This window comes from Tenrec ecaudatus, chromosome 5 (genome assembly GCF_050624435.1).
Source record: "Tenrec ecaudatus isolate mTenEca1 chromosome 5, mTenEca1.hap1, whole genome shotgun sequence".
NCBI lineage: Eukaryota > Metazoa > Chordata > Mammalia > Afrosoricida > Tenrecidae > Tenrec > Tenrec ecaudatus.
In genome coordinates, this window is record NC_134534.1 from 141,312,743 (window position 1) to 141,336,854 (window position 24,112).

Here is a 24,112-nt window from a genome sequence, read left to right on the forward strand (position 1 = left end):
CATCGGTTATTTTCCAGTCTTACTTACTCACTGTCTAATTTTCGCATGCATATGAGGGGATCAAACACAGTACGACTTGGTTCATGCACACACTGCTCTTCAACATGGTATCTTGAAAGAGATCTTCTGTCGTAGATTTGCTCAATGCAAGGCTTGATTGTCTGCCGACTGCTGCAGATTCGAGTAAAATGAAAGCCTTTAACTCGCCACTCACTTCTGTTTGGTATGATGTTGCTTACTGGGCCGGTTGTGAAGATTTCTGCTTCCTTTACACTGAGTGGAATCCCACACTAAAGGCTGTACATTTTTAATCTTCCTCTGTCAAAGCTTCAAATCTGCGTTGCTTGTGGCAAGTCAGCATATCACAGGTTGTTCATGAGCCTTCCTGAACATGGCTGGTGCCTTCCTTGTCATTTGGGCCACTGTCTCGGATTACTTGCTCAGCAGACTGAGCAAGTATCACAAAAGGTTACAACCCTGACACATACCTTTCCTGAGGTGAAATCATGCTGCATCCCTTTATTCTGTTTGAATAACTGTCTCGTGGTCTATGGAAAGGCTCCTCCTGAGTGTCATGGATTGTTCTGGAATGGTCATTCTCAGCAATGTTATCCATAATTCGTGATGTCTTCGTGTGGTCCATAAAATACAGGGAAACAGCTGCCTGGCTTTCTGCTTTCAGTCACGGGCAACCCTCTTCTAAGTCTGGTTGGAGTTTCTGGCCGTTTCCTGTGGATGAACTGCTGCAGTTGTTTTGAAATGATCTTCAGCAACAATGTGCTTGTGTGTGCTATTGGTGACACTGTTCTGAGAACTTCTGCATTCCTTTGGAACACCTTGCTGTGAGATGGGTAAGGATGCGAATCTCTTCCAGTCAGCCGGCCAGCGCTCGGAATTTCTTGGCCAAGATGAGCGGGGACTGCCAGCACTGCATTCCATTGTTGAAACCTCAGTTGGTCTTCCACCGATTCCTGGCTCCGTGTTTTCTGTAGTGCCATCCTTGTAGCTCCAGGGGTACCAGTTCTGCATCGGATGCCACCTTTCTGGACCAGTGCCTCAGGATTCTTTCTAGTTTTCTTTTGATATTTCCAGTATGGGTCAATGTTTTGCCTAGGAAATTCTTCAATATTGCAACTCAAGGCTGGTTCTTTTTTATTCGGCTATTCAAGTTGCTACATGCTGACCGTTCCCCACTCCCGCTTTCCCATTTTGGTTTTATGACTCCAGGACTCCGCATACTTCATTCTCAGGCTGTGCATTATTCTGTAGCATTCTTTTGCTTCATTCTACACCATTTCACTCATTTTGTGGTTGTTTCTTTCTGGCCCGTTTAAATGACGTTTTAATGTTCAATTCATCAAAGCTATTCTTAAGATGGCCTCTAATCAATGTTGAACACATTCAAGGTCATACCTGTTTTGATTTTCTTTAGCTTGAACTTGCAGATGAGCAATTGATGGCCTAGTCGACAGTTGGCTTGTGCTTACAGTCCCTATCTGGTCACACATAACTTGTCCATCATCTTCTACTGATGTAGTCACTTTGATTCCTCTTTCGTCCATCTGGTGAGGTTTGTATAGTCTCCATATATTGAAAAAGGTTTTTGTAATGAATAAGTCATTTGTCTTGGACTCTTCTACCGCATGATCTCTGGTGTCATTTCTAACACCAAGGCAATATTTTACAAGGACTGATCCTTCTTCTGGGTTTAGAATTTAAGCACTCCAAATCAAGCAATTATCAATGAATCTTCATTCTATGGTTGATGCATTTCAGGCTTCGGATATTGGTAAAAATCTTCTAGTTCCCTCATGTTTGGCATTTATGATTGGTGTGCCAATTTGAGGTAATGTCGTATTTAAGTGGTCTTCCTTACGCTCATATGGGAGTTATCCTTCCTGTGACAGTGTTGTACTTCAGGACAGAACCTGACATGTTCATCTTAATGATGAATGTGACATCATACCTCTTCATTTATCATTCCCAATGTAGCAGATGGTATTATTGTCTGATTCAGAAGGGCCAATATCAGCTAATTTCAGCTGACTAATGCCTGGAGAATTGGTCTGTATGCACTCCATTTAATTTCCACCAACTTCCGATTTTCCTACATTGACACTACATACATTCCACATTTTTATTGATGATGTTTGCAGATGTTGCTTCAAGTTCTGAGTCCTGCCACCTCAGTAAACGAAGGTGGTTCTGGATGCTTTGCTCCACCCATACCATGAGAGTCCAGTCTACTTTGAGTTTTTCCCCAGTTGTATCTTGCGTGCCCCCCAATGATGCAAGATAAACATCTATCTCTTTGCTCCTCAGGAGGTTTTCACTGGCTAATTTTTCAGAAGTCGACCACCTCTTCCTTCTGCCTAGTCTTTCGTAGCCTGGAAACTACACTGAACTTTGTCAGCCATGGGCGACGCTGCTGGTATCTGAAATACCAGTGGTGTAGCTTCAAGCAGCGCACAAGACCCAGGAAAATGACAACCTGATAGATGCGTGGTGAATGGCAAAACTAGACAGCTTTATAAACAACTCCCACACAGAATTGGAAGGGGTCTTTCAGTCGCTTTGAGTAAAAGCCCAAGTGTCATATTCCCATTCATCCACAGAGAAATCTAAGGGTAATGGTGAGAATATGGTCTTCCATTTCAGAGTTTGCTTAAAGCGATCTCATACATTATTTCATTTAATCCTCTTAACAGACCCTAAGGAGAGAGAGCAGGAATTACTGTACTCATTTATAGATGGGAAAAGAGCGCTTCAGGAAGTTGATGTTAACTTGCCTAAGATTAAATACTAGGAAAGAATCTGAATTCCAGAGGCTCTTGCCCCAACCTGCCACCTTTTCAACTTTGCGACAGTTTCATTCAGAGAACTCAAATCAGATACACTGATATTATTTTACAATGTTAATGCACGGACTCTCCTTGTTCTTTAAGACAACACAGAGACCAGAAAGGAGACCAGAGTACCCCTGAGAGACTTACACAGTTGACAGCGATATCAGATCTGGGTTCTGGGGGCAGCTTTTTCATTCACTTGCCTGAGAGACCTCAGGCAAGCTATTTTCTGAGCATCGGTTGTCTTGTGTGTAAAATCAAATCGTTACGTCCCTGAAGGATGATGGTGGAAATAAGGACCATCTGTTGGGCACTGGAAGGCGTAGACATCGTGTCCCACGCGCGACACTGACTTCATTGATTGCATCCTAGCAAGTGGTAATACTTGGAAGGCAACACAAGTGTCTAGCTTAGATGTGACTCTTGAGAATCTTCTAGAATGCCCTTACCCCTTGCCGAGGGCAAATCTCCCCTAGATGGCCGTTTCCCCACGTTCCCACACGTTTTTCGGCAACAGAAATCACAACCCTACCTATGAGTAAGTTTGGAGACGGAATATTGAACAACAAACTCCCAGTCTGGCAGAGCTAAGTCAGGGTGACTGGCTGAAATATGGGTCATGGGAAAACAGAGTCCTGCTGATTTAATTAACCAACCTGGTAAACATGGGTGAACTTAAGAAGCCCAAATCAGAATGCTGCTTAGGAAAGCCAGATCCTCAGGGAGGTTAGGAGAAGAAAGAAAGGGTGAGTAGACGCTTGAGGAAAATGTTCTTCCCTACAGTTCCCATTGATTCTGGCAGTTTCTTACAAATGTGTTGCCGTTTGGTTTGGGCAGCTTTAGACATCATGAATTTACAGGGAGAAAAATCCATTCAGTGAAGTTCAGATTAAAACTGCTTAGTGAATTGGTTTGGGTGCCATGCTACTAAGCAAAGAAAGAAACTTCACAGGAGTATATTCAGAAAATTACACTTCACTCTCCTTTTCAAACAGGGCTCTCAAATTAAGTAGGCTCACAGAAGGCTTTCAGAGACTGTGGCCCTGAGTGGGGACGGCATTGTTTAATGCATCACCTGAATAGTGTGTGATACAAGATACTTTACGACCTCTCCAAGGGCATTCTCGTTTACAAGGGAGTCACGGCTCCACCCATCTGGATAATAAATCATCCCCGACAGAGAATAGTAACGTAGGTCTGAAATATCAATTATCCTTGCTATTTCTAAGTTTCAGTCGACTGAATCATGTTCACTTCAAAGCTCTCTTAAATATGAGAGTAAATACGTGGATGAGGTTTTGCTGAGTGAACTTAAATTAAAAAGGGGGGGGGATGGGCAGAGGGTGTTACTGAGAGTAGTTTGGCCAGACTAGAAAGTTACGTACCGAACATTTCTTTGACTGCTGTTTAGGTGCTTATGGAATATCTTTAGGATCTCAGCAAACTTTATCTTCTCCCAAGAGTCTTTATTTCAACATTCTGCATTATTTATTAGTGATAAGGTGATTCTTTAAGTGATATTTGGAGCCCCTGGGGGAGCAAGCAATTAAGTTCTTGAAAGATTTGTAGTTCAAATCCACCCAGAAGTACCTCAGAAGGAAGGCCAACAAGGCACAGAGAGGACCATCATGAGAATGGAGGGTGAGCATGATAGTGGGACAGGAGGACGGTGAAAGGAAATAGAGGACAGAAGCAGGAGGAAAAAGCTATGTATAAAGGTATAGTTCTAGGCATATATATATGTAAATATATTAATTTATAATGAAAGGGATAGAGGCCATTGTATATATGTTATGTATTAAGATAGCAGACAGACTTTGGGCCTCTATTCAAGGACTCCCTAGACACAAGAACACTTTGTTCTAATAACCTGGCACTCTTTGATACCTTCCCAACGCAATTGCTGAAGACAAAAATGGGTGCATAAGCAAATGTGGTGAAGAAAGCAGATGGTGCCTGGCTATCAAAAGATATAGGATCTGGGGTCTTAAATGCTAGAAGTTAAACAAGCCACCATCTAGCAGGGAAGCAAATAAAATCACATGGAAGAAGCACACCAGCCTGTGTGATCCTGAGGTGTCGATGGGATCAGGTATCAAAAGATCCCAAACAAATAATTATACCGATGTAAAAGAGAGGGATTGGAATAGAGACCCAAAGTCCATCTGTAGGTAACTGGACATCCTCTTATAGATGGGTTACAAGGAAGGGACGATTCAACCAGGGTGCAGTATAGCACCAAAGAGACACACATCATTCCTCTAGTTCCTGAATACTTCCTGCCCTCCACTACCATGACCCAGTTCTACCTTTCAAATCCAGCTAGACCAGAGTACACACATTGGTACAGATAAGAGCTCTGGGCACATGGAATTCAGGACAGAGAAAACCATCAGGAACACTAGTGGGAGTAGCGATATCATGAGGGTAAGAGAATGGTAGGGGTAAATGGGGGAGGGGGAGAAAGGGGGAACCTATCACAAGGTTGGATATATAGCCCATGCCCCCAGGGGGACAAATAACAGAGATGGGGGTGAAGGGAGACAATGGATAATGTAAGACATGAAATAACAATAGTACTATATCATTGATCAAGGATTTATGAAGGTAGGAGGGTAGGGGAGGGAGGGGGGAGGAACTGATACCAAGGGCTCAAGTAGAAAGAAAATGTTTTGGAAATGCTGATGGCAACATACAATTGAATGATAGATTGTTATAAGATATGTCAGAGCCCTCAATAAAATGATCAATAATAATAAAAAACGATTAACTCCTTCTACATTGTCTTTCCCCAGTTTCACCAGTTCTTTACAGTTTGTCCAATTGTGCAAGTGCACGCATGCCCAGTTCCCTGCCACCCTGAATCACTGCACTGTCAAAGGGACACAAAAGTTTCCTTTGCCACAAGTACTTCAGTGCATAATTTCCAAGGAAAAGGACACTCTTACATAATCACAGTATAATTAGTAAAATGAGGAAATTTCACATGAATACAATACTGCTATCTAATCGACAGTCCATTTTCAAATCTTGACAAATGCCCAATTACAGTCCATTGTAAATAACTTTTGGGTTCTCTGTCCAGGATTCAATCCAGACTCATCAGACTTTACATGTAGCAGCCTTATCTATTTGTACTGCTCCCTCTCATCCCCCTCCAGCCTCTCATCTGGAAGTGTTTCTCGGCCATCATCTGTCTTTATCCTGGCAGCTTTGTCTGAACAAAAAGCCAAGAACCAAGCTCAGTTCTATTAAGTGGATTCTGACTCAAAGCAACCCTACAGGGCAGAGCAGAACTGCCTCCGTGGGTTTCCAAGACTGACTCTGTATGGGAGGAGAAAGCTTCAACGTTCTTCTGAGGAATGGCTGGTGGTAGCACTCATTGTGGGTAGCAGCCCAAACTGTAACCCAGTATACTATCAGAGCTCCTTCCAAAAGGATATAATATTTTACAATGTGGGTCTGTCTCCTATATTCTCACGAGGAGACTCAGATGATACAGTACGGCTAGGATTGCCATAGCGGTAACTAATCTTGGTCTCCTTAGAACATCACATCAGGAAGCACAGGACAGGGGTTTATTTCAATGTGGGGCTGATCCAAAATTGAAACCTACACACATTTTAAATGTTGAATCTTTTCCCTATCACCAAAGGCCACTACTGATTTTGAAATAGGCGTGCACAGGTTGATGCATGTGTCACAAATCAGGAATTCCTTCATTGAGGCAAAGATCAAGCACTTGATGACCAATGGGAAGGCTGGTGGTTCAACTCACCCGGGGTACCTTGGAAGAAAGGCCCGGCAAACGACTTCCAAGTAAATTGAGCTTCAAAACCCCCATGGACCGTGGTTCTGTTCCACACACACAGGGTGGTCATGAGTCCGAATGAATGGAATGGCAAGAAGTCCAGGTGTTTTGGGGGTATCGTGTGAAAAACTGCTCTGCACCTCAGTGACCCTGAGCTTCTTCTGGGCTCTTTCATCTTTCCCATTCCCCACTCTTCCTCCATGACTTCCCAGGGGAGAAGACAGCACCTCTTGCAGCCCCCTTCACGCTCTGGGAGCTTCCAGCAACAAGCCCACAAAGTTAGCAGAAAGACATGAAGACACGTGAGGCAGCGGTCCTCAACCTTCCTCACGCCGTGACCCTTTAACACAGTGCCTCATGTTGTGGTGACCCCCATCGTTACTACTTCATAACTGTAATCTTGCTACTGTTATGAATCAAGTGACCCCTTTGAAAGGGTCACTGGACCTCCAAAGGGGTCACGACCCACAGGTTGAGAACCACTGACTTGAGGTCTCAGGCTAAGTTTCTTCTCTGTAAAGCAGGGGAAATACTTACCTCATGGGGCTGTGGTAACAAAGAGTCACTGAGCACAATGCTTTAGCTAAGTAAGGGCAAACTAAACAGCCTTCATTAAAAAAAAAAACTATTATGATGTATCTTTATTACTTTCTTTAATGCCAGAGGGATATGTAAATTACGGTGAAAAGAAACCGTTTCCCCGGGCTGGCCAACATCCCAATGAGCCATGTCACAGGGGCATCGAAGAAACCTGTGTGTGAGCTTCACGGGGCCTTCACGGGAAGGGTATTTTTAGAAGAATGGGGCTCAAAAGAATAGCAGGTATTTGGCACCTTTGCAGGCAAGGCAGCATTTAAATAAACATTCTGAAACGTTTGCCTTGTACAATATCATTAATCACGGAGCACACTAATCCTTAATTATTTCCCTTTTTCCACTCACCCTGCAACATGGAATTATCGTCAACTACTTTCCAGCAGGGATCCAAAGTTTCGGAGCAGAACAACCGGCAGTGCACACTAGGGTTATGGCTCACAGACAATCCAGTCCCCGAATGGTTTTGGGATTCCTTTTAAAATTCTGTGCCCGGAGCTTATTTATTCTGCTATAAGCTTGCTCGCTCGCTCTCTTAGTTGGCATCCAGAATTTCTGCTTCAGTGGTGCCCCTGATGAGTCACATATTTTGGGCACTTTTCTCCTGGAATGGGAAAAGGGTTTAGACTCTAGCTTATATAATAAGTGGAGCTTTTCAGGGTTTTACTATCAGAATTCATGATTTCAGTTTGAGAGTTTAGCACAAGTCTGAACACTTACGCAGTAGGCTCAGCACCTCCCTAGCTGTGGGCCGAACATCCTTCAACCTCAGGTACTCGGGGAAGAGCAAGGTAAGTTCAAGCCTCCTCTCGAACACCTGCGTGGGCCCATAAAAACCACCGCATCCCAATGAGCAAACCGAGGCTAAGAAGAAATGTCACAGGGGCAGTGTATGCATTACATAAAATCACTCAAGTCAGGTAGTTCCCACCGTGGTCGACACATGGTAGGCCTACAGGTCCTAGAAAATTCGTCAAGGGGGAAGAAAGCTTAAAAATATACAAGAGAAATGTTTGATTTTAATAGACTCAAAGTGCGAACGCATAATGGGCCAGGGAGATAAGTGTGCCATCGTCACTCGGCGGAAGATCTACGGTATGAACTCCACCACCTGGCAATTCAGACAAATCGCACAAGCAACGCTGAACCAAATAGCTAGATACAAAAAAATTGATCTTTTGTGTGCTTACATTTGCAGACGGGGCACAGGCCGTAAAAGCGCATCTGTGCAGTAAGTGGTCTCTACAGGGGTCACCTCTGGGGGCCAGTTACTAGCAGAGGCTTTCGGGCAGAGGGAGCAATGTTCTGGTTCTTGATCTGGTGGCCCATTCCAAATGTGTCTAGGTCCACACTTCGTGTCTACCCTCTTTTCTCTTTGTATGTTTTGCTTTAGTTGTAAAGAGAACTTAGCAAAGTAGCTGTGCTTTTGAAGCAGAATAAAGAAACGCACGCCTATTGTGTGCTAACCCAGCTAGGAGATATCGTTGCTAGTTGCCATACAGTTGATGCCAAAGCCTGGTTGCCCCCACGTCCACCATGTGACTGACATCCACCTGTGGAGCAGACTGTGATTGGAAGACTGTGTGCCCAGGAGCTGGTTCTTGTTGCTGCGACAACACAAACAGCTTAGGAGACTCAGAGTGCTTGCTGCCATGAAGGATGCTGTGGAAAGTGCCTTTGGGCCAACGGACAGGAGTCTGTACTGCATTCCCAGTAACAGATGCGCATGTTTAAAGTCCTTTTCTCAGCCCATCCTCGCTGAACTGAGGGTGGGTTATGAGCAGCGCTCTGTGATGGACAGATGGAGCTCAAAGTCAGGGAGTCAGAGATGGGGAGTTTTGCTCCCACCCCATCTGGCAGTAACTTCCAGAGGGCTTTCACTCGCTCTTTAGTTCCCTGCACTTTCTTCCCCAATCCCAGCCCCAGTCCCCAGGTTGCACAGCTAGCTGACCTAAGAGGATTACGCAGAGCACCTTACACATTGTGGAAGGGGAGGGGGAACGTGGGGGGTTCCGAGGTGGGGTGAGTGGAGGGGGGGCAGGCCCTGGGTGCATCTGGAGCTCATGTGTATTTCAAAACCACGAAAATAACCACGGCAGTGCTTGTGCTCTTTGTAATATGAAACTTTTTAGAAATTGCTTTGTATTTGGGAGCCGCGGCCACATGATTCACCATGAAATGAAGTCTGGAAAATCATTTTGGATAAATGCACCTATAAATTCAATAGAATTTCCATGACAACATGGACTGCAGCACTCAACCACAAATAAAAGGTTATAAATCATTCACAACCAACTAGGAATCAGCAATATGTCTCCTGTTCCAAAGTAGCAGAAACCTGAAATAGAGTTTATTTGTTACTTACTCACCCAGAGTTCCCATTACAGTTCTTTCCCCGATTCTGAGATTGCATTTTTGATCACATAATAGGCTTAGGGGGGCAATGATGATGCCGGGAATTTGCAATTGAGCTTTAATCACATTAACAAAGGTGTAATCCTGATGGTAGCCCCTCCCCTTCTCCCAGCCAGGGGTCTCTCTTGCCCACTGTCCTCTCTAGAGAAACTGTCGTTGTCCTGAGCAGCAAGCAGCTCCCGGTGGTCAAATCCGGGTCTCCACAAGAAAGAGGTTCATGCGAGACTCTTTCTCAGAGCACATGCCTGGACGGTGTGTGAGTTCTATCAACCAAGCACTCACTCTGGAAGAGCTCAGGAAAACGGCCACAGTGAAGCTCTGGGGATTTTAGGTGGCTGGCTGGTTCTAGAACATTTGCTCTTTTAAACAGTTCTTTGCTCCTCAGGCCACCTAGTCCTTCCTGTTGGAGCCCCGCTTTCATTGGTCTCTGCTGGCTACACCACTCTGTGACCTCCCCCGCTGGGAAGGTGGCACTGGCCCCAGATCGAAGGGCACAGAGCAGGGCCATGGGGGCAATTCTTAATCCAAGCCACCCCTTGTGGTACAGGCCATCATCTTCCGAGGAGATCCCCAGGGCTTTCAGCCTGGATTCAAACCATCAACCTTTAGGTTAGTAGTCGGGAGGAAACTGGCTGTACACCCACGCACGCAAGCATTGTCTGTGATTCAAGTTCATGGAAGTTAATTTCTTGGCAGAGAGGAAACACGTAGTATTGCTCCAATCACACTCTCATCGTTAATAAGCCTACCAGTCACCAGTTTGGGGCCGGTGGCCCTGAGAGGAGAAGGAAACAGAGCACAAAGGTGTTGCAGGCTGACCGCTGGGAGGGTTGTACAGAGGCCGCAGGGTGTACCTGTGAGCCCTGGACAGTGTCAGTTTTCATCAGCTGAGATCTCACAGTGCCAACATCTCTCATGTCTTCTGCACATATGTTCAGCCCTAACCTGAGGCTACCTGCGCCTCTCACGGAGTCTGCAAGGGCTCGGCAAACCACAGGCCTAAGGAGTCACTGCCATACCAACATGTGTGCGTGCTTGCCCCTCAGAACACGGTATCTTTCTCTAAGGCAGCTATCTAGAAGTGGCTTGAACTGCCGTCTAAAAACAGGGTGATGATTGGTTGCCCTGTTTGCACAGTTATGCATTGTATTGCTAACTGCAAGGTCAGCAGTTTGAAATCACCAGCCACTCCATGGGAGTAGACAAAGACAGAGCTTTCTACTCCCCTAAAGAGTTCCAGTCTCTGAAACCCAGAGGGGCAGTTCTACCCTGTCCTGTGGGGCTGTTCTGCGTGGTCAGCAACACAATGGCAGTGAGTCCACTGGATGGAGTCTTCTGTTCAAATGGCTAAAGGCTTGACTACCGCCCTGAATGTTGGCGGTCCTAACCTACCCAGAGGTGCCTTGGAATGCAAGTCTCCCGATAGGTCTCTGACCTTTGCACCCTTGGGGTCACCATGAGCCGAGTGAGATGCAATGGAAACCAACAACATCGGACCACAATAAGGATCTTCTCTGAGTCTCCTCGGGCGATTTGACCTTTTATTATTTACAGAGGTTCTTGGATCCAAAATGACTTTGCCACAGGTGCTGGGCACACAAATCGACATAAGCATATGCTGCCCCATCTTTAGTATCAGGAAAAGAAAACTTAGCATGAATAATAGATATGGGAAGAGTTCAAAGAATCTAGGAAGATTCTTTCGATCAAGATAGAAAGATATCAAAGACACTGTCAAGGAGGAAAGCCAAAATCAATAGACAATCACATTGGACTTGAGAAAAGGAAACCCATGGGACTGGCTGTCCATGGGCGAACATCCACAGCTACAGGGAGGGGAGGAGACAGGCAGAGTGCTCCAACACAAACAGCACGCGCTGCAGACCCGGACAAACGGGGCATTCCAGCACACCCGTGCCACGCAGTTCAGAAGACACCAGGCCTGCCTTCCTTCCTTCCCTCAGGGCGGCCACTGTGGGCTCGAGTCTCCCGCCTTACAGTTGGTGACCATGCACAGGGGCCACCCAGAGACTCTAAGGTAACGTTCCCCCAAACCCAAACCAAACACAGTGCTCTCGTGCTGATCCTGACTCATGGCCTACCAACATGCCTGGGACTCTGCATCTTGCCAGCGCAGTGGCGAGTTTGGCTGCAGCCCGGCACTGACTCCACAGAACCCCAGGGCTCTGAGACGGCTTTCGGCAGTGGAAAATAACACACTACCAAGTGGCTTCCTCTGCGGAGGGGCTTTGGGATTGGTTTGGTAACAAGGATCTTGGTTTGTTATATGCAACTGTTTAAATACGTGTTATCTCTAAATCTATAGCACACACACACACACACAGAGAAAAAGATCATCAAACTCACTGCCATTGAGTTGACACCTACTCATAGCGGCCCTATAGGACCGGGTAGAACTGCCCCTCTGAATTTCCAAGACCCTAACTTTTAACAGGAGTAGAAAGATCCATCTTTCTCCTGAGGAGCAAGCGGTTAGTGGTTTCAAATTGCCAATCTTATAGATCGCAGTCTACACTCCTAACCACTACATGACTGGAGCCTCTCTCTCTCTCTCTCTCTCTCTCTCTCTCTCTCTCTCACACACACACACACACACACACACACACACACACACACTCACTCACTCACTCACTCACTCACTCACCACCTCTCTCTCTCTCTCTCTCTCACACACACACACACACACTCACTCACTCACTCACTCACTCACTCACTCACTCACCACATAATCCTTAAAATGAGAGTGGTGTGCTGTTGGGGGGAGGAACGACGACGAGAAAATGAGCCCTCCACCACAGCCACTACTGCAGAGCAAGTAGGTGAAGTTCAAATCGCACGGAGACGCAACTCTGGAGCACCAGACGCCGCAGCCAAGTGCTCCATCGCATGAAGCCACAGCCCCTGGGCACAGAGTGCAGCGTCAGCAACACACAGGGCACGAGCTCCCTTCCTTCCTGGTCTCACTCTTCATCTCTCTCTGGGAGCGCACTGAAACCCGCACTACTCAAGCTCTCAAAAACAGAGGGGGAAAAGTGTGAGAAATGATGACGATATTGTTTCCAACCGACCGGATTTTTCTTTAGCATGGATGCTTTGCTGAAAGTATATTTATTTAGACAGTTGTTTCCACCCTCCTAGCTACAGCATTACCGTGTGTGCACAACTAGTCAGCACAAAGAATTAAGGCCCCCAGACCATACTTTTGGTTCAAAATCCAACAAGGAATCAACAAAGCAACGTTGCTCAAATGTGAGCGATACAGCAGCCTGAAGTGGGGTAGGACATAGGCAGAAGCTTCTTAGGAAATGGCCACAGGCCTACACAGCAAGGAGGCTGAGCTCTGTTGCCCATGATCGTTCTGATCAGACTTCTGAATATTCTCATCCTTGTGGATTCTCCAGGGCAGGCTTTAGATTTTGGAACCTGTTGGATACGGGAAACTTCTGGGATGGGGTGGGTGGGGTGGTGGTGAAGAGAGACAACTAGGAAATGGGGGTGCAAGCTTTGGTTTATCTGATACTAAAACCATGGGCAAATGGCTTCCTATTTCTGGATAGGTGGTAAGCCTATAGCCATGGAGAACCCACTGGAGCAGGTCTCCACCGAAACAGGCAGGGTGTCCTGAGCTGGAATTGTCTAGACAGCACCAGCTTACATCTTCCCTTTCAAACATCTTTGAAAAATGGGTATCTCTGGTCAACCAGGCTCTGTGGAACTGAATTCATTTAATGCATGACTTTAAATCACGTTTTTCTTTTAAAGTTGATTTGATTTTCCCATTTCTAATGGTTCCATTTTCTTTTGCCACCAACTTCTCTCTCTCTTTTTTTTGGGGGGGGGGCATGCAAAAAATTCAAACCTAAAGCAAAGTTGAAAGGATTTCTAGTGCTGCTGTATATACCCCCGTTTTTAATACACTACCTGTATCCATCTATTTGTCTAAATTCTGAGTTTTCTGGGGAGGAAAAAAAGCCACCAATCTCCAACAGCCAACAATCGTCAGACTTGTAACCCTGGCATCACAAGAAGGCCCAGGGATGTTTTTCAGGCTTTGGGTCCAAGCCAGGGGACACCCTGCTGACTTGCAAAGGGATTCGTAACTCTATTAATGAGAGCATCTAGCAACTCGGATAGATGAAGCTCAGCAGGGAACTGCCGAGAATTGGAATAAAGACAGGGCTTAAGGGAGGGGGTAAAACAACAAAATATCAAAGCCATGGTTTGGACCTAAAACCAGGGGTGTTTAATTCAAGCCTATCAGCCATAGTATCAGCCAATAATCACATTATTGATTGGCTCCATTCATTCCCATCCTGATGAGTAATGCTCAGGGCCATTCAGTTAAACTGTATGTTAAACTTGATTGTGCTCAAACATTTGTTTCTTTTGACTGTCTTCTATCTATGATGCAGAGAGTAGCAGCGAACATACCCAGAAGTCTACCCTCGAAGTTTGGCTCATTTTATCTCCAAGCTTGAGATTCAGCCCCTATAATAAGAGTTATGTCCACAAAAACAGGCGTCCAAAGCTTATTGTAAAAATACTTCTTATTAAAAGGAGCGGAAGTTAGCTGCCTTATTTGTAATTCGAGCAGTGTTGGGGATGTAATAAAGGAGACTTAGAGACTTCAAGAAGAATGACTTATAATAGCAAAATAGTGAGTTCAAGTTCATTGTCATGAGGAAACCTGCATATGATGTAGTACTATGCAGTCACTTTTTAAAATCATGGGGATTCTCTTTAAAATGACACAGAAGCTGCCCATGCCTTATTATTGTGTTTAAAAAAAGTAAGTTATGGAATATTAAGTATATGAGCATCTCATTAAGGGAAAATAAATAAATTTTACAAGGAAGAAGGATTGGGAACAATATATAAGATCACTGACTAGTAATTACCCCTTGGAACTTAAAGTCAGGGCTGGTGGGTGGTGGGTGGGTGAAGCAATGACTTCAGATTTTACTCCGTGAACTCAGTACCACCGCAGGAAGGTCAACGAGAAGAACTTCTTTTGTAAATATTTGCTACGCAAATGAAAAGAAAGCAGACAGGCTAAAAAGGAAATGGAACTGCGCACTGGGTTGGCAAAATATCCTTTCAGAACACCTGATGCACAGAGTGAAGGGTGCACCATCACAGTGCACAGGTCAATACTTCAAAGGGAACACAGCCAAATCGCCACCAAATGCACACGCTGTGTCTCCTCTGATCCAGGAAGCCTCCTGTGGCCTCCCCCGGCACTAGAGACCCCCACCTCTCCCCCAAGAATAACCCCTTTCCTGACTTCCAGCAGCAGAGATGCCATTCATTGTCCTGATCAGATTGGCTTTTCAGCTTGTTTTAAACATGAGATCCTATGATGCTTTAAAATAAATCTTCTCTTTCACACAGAGCCTTGAGCTACAATTCAGAACTTGAGTTTCCTGGTTTCTTCCATAAACCATGGTGTGATGGTATGGTGGTGCCGGAGTCCAGAGGGAAAGCTTTAGCTTCTAAGAAGTCGGGATTAGCGCAATCTCAAGTCTAAGCGTCATAAACTATACTTTTACAAGGCCAACCCGTCAAAACAGTCACAGGATCAAACTCAGTGAATCTTATTTCGGATAACCCTCTGGAGAAGGCGCTCTTCTAATTTCACCTCTTCTAGATTCAGAGAGGGAAGTTCGATGTTAAGGAACTTCTTCAAGAATCTAGAGACTCAGACTGCTTCTCACGAACACACCGGACACCTGGGGGCAGCCAGTCAGAAACCAAAGGCCCCTTCACTGCTGAGTCACCACGCCCATCCAGAGCAGCCATTGCCAGCTGTGGAGTGCCACCGCTCTGAAGCACAGACAACCCATGGCCAAAGGCAGCCACGCTTGACAGACACCATAATGCAGAAACACACCCTTGTCTTGGGGTCAAAGCTCATGGTCTGGACACTGGAGCCCAGTTTTCTGGCCAGAAAGAGCCCACGCCTGGTTTGGTTCAACAACAGCTGTGGTAGGAAGCAAAGCTCTGGCCTACTGCTGGATGCTGCTTGCATCTCTGAATGCAGTTGGTCCCTCCACGGGTGATGCAAGGAGGCAGGCTTGCAGACGGCAGCCCAAAGCAAGGGCCAGCAGAGTGCATTTGAGATAGGAACTGGCCACAAACACAATGAGTTAGGGCCAGATCAGGTTTCGTAGAAAAGAGCTGACACGTTTATAGGGAGATCCAAGTGCCACCATGCTGTCCAGCTCACTCCCGCACCAAAAGGCAAATTATGCTTCCTTCCGTTTTCACAGAGTAGAGGTTAGGAATGGCTCTTGGCCAGACCCAAGGCCACGCAGATGTACCATTTCTGTGATGAACTATGTATGGGCCTACATACATACTGCTTCCTGTACAGCGGGAAGGTGGCCCTGTGGGGATTTGCAAATTTGGACACATGCATTGGTTTCTGTACTATTGCGTTTCTGTACTGTTGCGAGCTCCCTGGTAGAGGTACTGCTTTCATTCAGAGAATTGCACGCCATCTTAACAGAGCCCCGTGTTTGGGCCTAAACGCTTTTTGCCCAAATGCCTACAACTCCAGTGTATTTACCATGCTGGCGAATACTTTCTCCCCTCAGAGTCCACGGCATGACAGTCTGTCTGGGCTTCCTGGAGACAGCTTAGAGGAGTCTGGATCTGCCCGGGAGCTCCGGGTGCTGTGGCATGCGGAGCTCTCTCCCACAGCACATTAGGGCCCATCTGGAGTTGCCGGGCATTGCCTCTTTGGAACATTAAGCACACAGCAGATGGACTTTTTCCCTTTCTTTTTTTTTAAACAGCATTTTGTTGGACATCCAAGCCATCAAGCACTGGGGCTCTAGGAGTCATGACCCTGTCCAGGACATGGTTTGGCAAAGTTTTCTTTATTGGCTGAAAAACCCCAAGCTCATCTTTCCATTTTCTGAGCCCCGAGCAGTGACACACAACCATGTTAACAGTTGGGGCCAAGAGACAACTCACTGACTGATGCAGGAACAGGAGAAAGATTCGGTCGAGCTACCAGCAAGGAAGCATTTTGACGGGAGAGAAATGTACTTCGTCTCCACTTCTAGAGCAGTGGAAAACAGCGTTTTTAAACTGGAAGCCGAAAGACTATCAGGGAGTCTTAGGGGTGGAAGCTGGGCTTCAGCACAATTCTCTCCTTCCGTGCAGGACTGCCGGAAGAACAAACAAATGTGTCTTGGAAGAAGTACAGCTCAAGTGCTCCTTAGCAGTGAGGATGGTGAGACCGCATCTCAGGTCCTGTGCATATGCGATCAGGACAGAGCCCCTGGAAAAGGCCATGATGGGAAAGGAGGTCAGAGGGAAGCAAGACCCTCAAAGGGAGATGGATCCACCCGATGACGGCCACGATGGGCTCAGAGTTAACAGAGACTGTGAGGGTGCCGCAGGCCCAGGCAGTGTTCGGCTCGGGGTGGGAGCCGACCCCACAGCAACTATCAAGAATCATGTTCTAGAAGACTCAGGTTCCATTCTCAGCCAGTGCGCCTCACGCGCAGCCTCCACCCTTCCCCGGGTAGAAGCTTGTACGGTGCTGTGATGCGGAGTGGATGGAGGACTGGAGCACGGAACCACAGACTTATTTGGGCTCCACCCCCTTTTCAGGAAAAAAAATTACTTAGTGCCCCCTTGGCAATGAAAATCTTTTATGCCAGCGGTTCTGTGGGTTGGGACTCCTTTGGGGGTTGAACGACCTTTTCACAGGAGTTACCTGATATATAAGAGAAGCAAAATTAGTGATGAAGTAGCAACGACAATACTTTCATGGTGGGGGTCACCACAACATGAGGAACTGTATTAAAGGGTCGCAGCCTGAGCAAGGCTGAGAATCACTGTTTTATGCTATAGCCCACAATGCAGGATAAAGTATAGGTATCTGCTTGTACAACCCCACGCACCGCCCAACTCAGTGACTAGGGGTGCTGCTGAGCTCTACTTCACCTGAACCCTCACCTCCTTCCTCTGTTTCTCTCTTAAACCCACTTTGCAATTCTAATCTAAAATGTAAAACTATAAGTATGGTGTCATCTTTAAAATGAGCATAATGCTCTAATAACAGCCTTGTATTAATTACTCCCTTAAATTTTGCAATGCAGTAAAAATGTGGACTCAATTCCACTAATACTTGAGATATAATTGGGCCTTAATTACAATATTAACCACAACAGCAATTTATGATGTGAGTGTATCAATTCAGAACAACCAGAAGCAAATGAGCTTAAGAAATAATTCCACCTGGAAAACGCCTCCTCCTCATCTGTCAAAATTCAAATTCAGTGTTAACTTGCTGTGTGAAGTAATTCCTGACCAATGAACGATCACTCTCCTGACACTCACCCAGACCCTAGGAGGTACGATCTTGTATAATACCACCTTTATAACCCAATTAGCAACATATATGCTTCTTTCCACAGAAAGCACCTCTTTCCTCCTTCCCAATATCCAGTGTAGGCCCTGCCATGTTCTAGTGTATGCCTGCTGTGGGAATGGAAGGACGAACGGATGGATGGATGGATGGATGGATGGATGGGTATTTAAGTAAATGAATGCAGTTCTCTGAAGGAATAGAAAATTATTTTAAAAGGAAAACATACTCTAATCGGGATTCTCATTTTTTGCTTTCACTTCTGCATCACCTGGGAGAATTCAAATGTGCTCCAGAGACACACGTGACATGATGTGAAGCTTGCCTCTTCTTCCTCGCCCAAGCGTCCCTGGCAACCAGGTGAGGCGGTGCTGTCTCGGGGACACCCAGAAAAGCCACTGGCCCATCCTGCATGTGCTTCCACCCACGATTAGGGACCTTCAACCAATCCCAGTCAGATCAGCTAAGCCTACAAGAGCGTTTCTAGACACTAATATCGTAACAAGCCATTCCGAACCAGCGACCCGGGCGGTGGAACAGAGTCCACTCACTGACAGGAACCCAAGGAGAGGAGTGAGACCATCATCCAGAAAGTGCTACTGTTGGGTGTGGAGCGGGCTCCCACTCAGAGCTACCCCATGTATAGCAGGATGAAATAAATCCAAATAAATGCTCCAACGTAATCCACGCCAACTGTTGGCCAACTGATTCCAACGCCTGGCAGCCCCACGTGCATCCAAGTAGAACCATGCTTCGCAGGATTGTCAGTGGTTAGGAGGTTTCTATGCCCTGAAACCTTTACCCTCAGAAGCAGCTCGAGGAAGTCTCCTAGGGTCAGTGAGCCAGAATTAACCTGACAGCACTGAGCTGACAAGGACCTTCAGAAACGGATCACCAAGGCCTTTCTTCTAAGATACCTCTGAATGGATGCGAACTGCCAACCCTTGGGTGGTGTCCTTGTATTTTTAAACATGTGCATCACCAAGGACTTCTGTAATTTGGAATGTTAGTTAACTAAAAGCGAACAATGTGAATACTACTGAAGACCTGCTGGAAGATTCTGGGGCAAACAGGCCTTTTGAAAAAAATCCATTAAGAACTACAAATGGCTTTAAACTGTCCTATAAGCTTTCCACAGAAAAGCCAGGGCTTCTGTGGGGCTGCTAAGCACAAGGCTGGTGGTTCAAGGCCAGCAGCTGTCCCGTGGGAGAAAGAGGAGGCATTCTTCTCTCGTAAAGATGTTTATCCTTTGAAATGCCACTCTGCTCTAAAAGGTCGCTGTAAATCAGGATCTATTCGAGGGCAGTGGGTTTGCTCTTTAGTTGGAAGCGTTCAAAGGATAACATGGTAACAGTAAAAAAACCAACAGCAGCGGCAGTTATGACTGGTCATGAACAGGCAGACCGACACAAGGCAAGAGCCCTGGGGTAGGAGCTGAGTCCTTCGGGATGATGGAAATACTCTACATATTGATCTGGATAAAAGGATGTGCACCTACATAACATCTATCAAACTGCACGCTTGCTATTGGAATACTGTTCTATATGTATGCTATACTTCAACAGAACATTTGTTTTACAAATCCAGCACTGGATCGATAGCTGGGATAAGAAGCCAACCACTAGTTTGAGCTTAAAAAAAAGTTGCCAATTTGGGTTCCTGCCAATCCTAGGGGTGCAGAGGAACTGAGCTCCACAGGGTCCCCCTGGCTGCAACCTCTTGGAAGCCAATCACCAGGCCTCGCTTCTGAGGTGGCCCTGATGTGCCAACAGCCAACCTTCAGGTTAATGGCCCAGCGCTTAACCAGACTCTTAGGTTTGAACTCTGTGCTTGCTCAGTGCCATCGGTTGACTGCAGCCCGTAGCGACTGCACAACAGAATGGAACACTGCCCGGGCCTGCGCCGTCCTTGCCCGAGTCCGTGGTAGCAAGCACAGGGCCAGTGCATCTCCTTGAACACCTTCCTCTCTTTTGCTGCTCCTCCACTTTACCTTCTCCAGGAACTGACCTCTCTGGACAAACGTGCAAAGTATGTAAGACAAAGTCTCGCTACCCCTCCCTCTAAGGAGCACCCCCGTTCCATAGAGGTTTGAGCCCTAAGAACCTTTTACAAATCCGATGGGAAGAAAGGTGTGTGGTGGGAGGGGGGAGAGTTCGTTTATACTGAGGAGACTGCTCATCAGAGAGACCACTCCTGAAGGTAGGGCGAAGGGCCCTGAACATACCTTCCTGCAAACGCTTGATCCTCATCACCACAGGTGTGAACCAGATGTCAAGCTTATCTTGCCTCCAGCAAACAAATTCCTGCCTTCTGAATATGAAGTACCAGCTAGAGAAGATTCCAATATATTAAAGGCGAGGCAGTGACGTTCAAAATATAGATAATCGCTTACAAATTACTGATTTCCTTTGGAGAGCAATTACATTTATAAATATGAATACAGTCTATATTAAACCATGAAAAATGACACTCATATCTGTCAAGAGTTTGATGTTTCCTTTTGGGGGAGGGAGGAAAATTCAATACCAGAGAATGCACATTAACGCATCCTTTTGTCAACCTGTATTGAAACTGGAAACACAAATGGATTCAAGAGTCTCCGTGATCTAAAGAATAGTTTAAAATTAATGCCTGGTGCCAGCTGAGCTCCCTGGCCACTCTGGCCATCTCCTCCTATTCTAATAGCAAGAAAGCAAAATGCAAATGCTTCTGACAAACAGAGCTCAGGCAATTTATTTGCATGTAAATGCAGATGAGCTACTTTCCTGTTGGTCTAAATCAAGCACCAGGTGGGTGCTGGCTTATGCTTTCTCCTGCTCTTATGCCTTCAAGCCATGGAACAGGAGTTGAAAGGCTACCCAAATGGGCCAGAATATGGGGACAAGGAACTCCAAGGGCTAGCTAGGCCGTTTTGTGTTTTACAGAGCAGTGGCCTCCATATTTTTGGATCGGCTACTCAAGAAGGTGTACATTTTTGGAGGTGCAGGCCACCCCACTCTTCATGTTTCTTCTAAATTATGGAAGAACAATTTTGAGGATGGCGCAGGACCAGGCAGTGTTTCGTTCAGTTGCACTCAGGGTTGCCATGATTCGGAATTGACTCGATGGCAGCAAGTTTGGAGTTTGGGGATTTCTGTGCCAAGGGCCTCGGAAGGCACACAGGGTTAGCTCTCAGCTATGGACGTAAAAATATGGCTGGTTTGGTGGCGCCAAAAGAAGGGCCTGAAAATCTGCTTCTCTAAGGATGACAGGGAGGACAACAAATAAAAATGCCCCAACGAGGACAGAAAACCAAACACAAAAAGATGTGACGCAGTTTTACTTTGTCACGCAGGGTGTTGCACGCGCGGGCGTCCCCTCCACCACAATGCGCCTGGCTTGGAGACGATATTGAACATGCGCACGCTGTTGATTCTCCACACATGCACAGTAGACGGAAATAAAAATGAGGTAAAAGCAAAACGAACACATGTTCAAAGGCTGTGCCAGTCTTCCCTTTGCTAGTGCGCTGCTGCTGTGATGGGGATGCATGGACTTGCTAACAGCAAGGTCAGCAGGTGAAACCACCCAGCCCTGTGAAGAGCGAGTCTGGTACACTCGCAGGGGCAGGCCTACTCTGACCCGTAGGGTCCATACGAGCTGGTATTGACTCGAGGGCAGTGAGTAAGTTCTGTTTTGTTTCTGGAGTCCTTTCGTCATTTCCACTTATGACCCTTAGTAGGTAATAATGCAAAATCTATTCCAAGTGAGGTTAATGCTGGGGTCATAGAAGCAAGCATATCCAAGCGTATTGGTAACTGACAGCATCTTCATGATGAGTTCCGCGTTAGATATTTTTTGTTCCTTTTCTGAACCTTAGCTGTGACACGTTTGCTGCACTCCTCGCAACAACCCCGAGAGAAATCCGATTCAAACTGTGTACAGGTAAAAAGGGGAACATTAAATCCCTTGTAGCTCACACTGACAATTAAGCAGAGAAGATCGTGAACTCAGTCAAGGATGGCTTCTCACAGAAAAGCTACCCCTATGGGCTACCACCACAAATGATTTCTGACTCCTGACAGGACTTGAACCCATGGATTCAAGTTCTGAAAGCCAATTGAAACCCATGTCGCCACACCTTCCAGTAAAGTCTTATAAATATCCACAACCCCCTGAACTGCAGCCACAGAACTGGAGCCAGGAATGCTCTATAGACACACAGACCTTGGAATGGGATTCTACAAAAACATCTTCAGATTATCTTTGCCCAAAAACGAAGAGTCAGACCTCACAATTTTATGTGCCCTAGGCATGAAACAGCCAGGATGAACCAAGGGCTGCCAGTCTGCTCTGCCTCTGAATGATAGAAGCGCACCAGCACCAACCAGGTGGCTCTGTGCCCACAGCCAGGGCTTCCGTGTTAGATCTTTCTAGGTCCTCATTGGTTTCCGTAAACCCATGAGCGGGCTGATAAAATAGCATGTTGGTGAAGCGACTTGACAGTTTCAGGGTTGGTGGTTAAAACCATACTATTAGTGCATTTATATAGGCAAATATAAAACGTGACTGATCGCAACACACTGAAACAACTGTGGCAGTTACGATAGTATGCCGACGAGACACTCCGGGCTTCTTCGAAGACGGAGAGAAACCAAAACTTCTCTCTCTCGGCCCCTCCACTTTCCTGCCTGCTAGAACTTTGCCTGCCACCTGGGCTGGCCCCACGTGGGCCGCCTGACCTGAGAGCTGCGGTACCCTGCCCTGTTTCCACTCACCTTGGGTCCCAGGGACTCTGCACCCACCTGCCTCTGACCTTCCTGCTTCACTTTTCAGCATCACTGGTCTGCAGCCAAGAGAGTCTGAAGAGGGACTTACGGTAGCATTGGACTTAGGGACTTGAGTTAGACTGAGCTGAGATGCTTTCTTGATGTTTAATTATTCCTTTCTAACACGGCATTCATTGTGTCTGTTTCTCCAGACAACCCGGCCTAGCACAGCAACTGAACTCTCACACATGGTGGTACTCTCAGTCATCCTTCTGGACATCTGTCAGGTAAAGCTGCCACACCACCTGGTGCACAGCCCATCGGAGGGCCACGGTTGCAGACAGCCAGTCAAATCTTAACAAACCTTCCTTTCCATGGATAAAGCGTAACAACTGCATCCTCACAAATACCTTTCCCAGAGACCAGCTGCTCAGTTTTTGTGTATTCCACTTTGGAGAGGCATGTTATCTATCATGAATCAGAATTCACCTGGGCAGCATAACGAAATTGCGGGCACCTAGGCCCCCAGATGTGAAGAGCTTAGATAATTCCCAACCGGGTGCTCCAGATCCCTAGGGGTAGGAAACTGCAGCAACGCATAAATGGCACTGCGTACTCACACAGCCCTCCGCTGCACCTGCGAAGGTCCCTAAGCTGGCTGCGCGGCAGCATTCGAGGGAGGTTTGCTGGAAGAGCGTGTTCCGCACCCCAGTGCCAGGCCTTGTGAGCTAGGAGGTCCAGGGTGGCTGTGCCAAGTGCTTCCCATGGCAGGCTGCTTTGGAAACTAGGGCCCTGGTGCTTCTCCAACCCCCACCGAAATCAATCTCACAGCGAGGCACTTGCTGCTTCCTGTATCTTTGCCTCGCTAACACACAATACCTGTCTGTTGGATTAGTGCTCCTGATGGAGCGAACAGCTGTTGAGTCAGGAAACCTGGACGTGGACCTCCCTTGTGCCCCTGACTGGCCTGTTAATGTGACCCAAGCTTCTCATCTCCAAGCTCTGGTTTGGTTCCTCTATTCTTAAAGGGGCGGCTTTCTATAGAACTGTGTGCTACAGGCATGGAAATGGGATCCATTCAGAGAATAAGGACGGTTCTAGAAACATTCAGAGGCATTCTCTTTTTCATTGGATTTGAACCCAGGATGCTGGGACTGCTACGGGCAGCCCCAAGAAGACAGTTGCTTGACCGTGAACAGGAGCAAAGCTGCGGACGGACTGCGGCTAGCTCTCTTGGCCAGACATCAATGCCTGGGCTTCCAGGTATGTGAATCACTAATTTCTCAAGTTTTCC

The 24,112-nt window shown here is 46.6% G+C and overlaps 1 protein-coding gene across 5 annotated transcripts in view; it reads right to left on the minus strand.

Annotated features, from left to right (window-relative positions):
* Positions 1–24,112, minus strand: part of PTPRG (protein tyrosine phosphatase receptor type G) — a 755,578-nt gene that overhangs the window by 233,763 nt on the left and 497,703 nt on the right. The gene's annotated exons all lie outside the window — the stretch shown is intronic.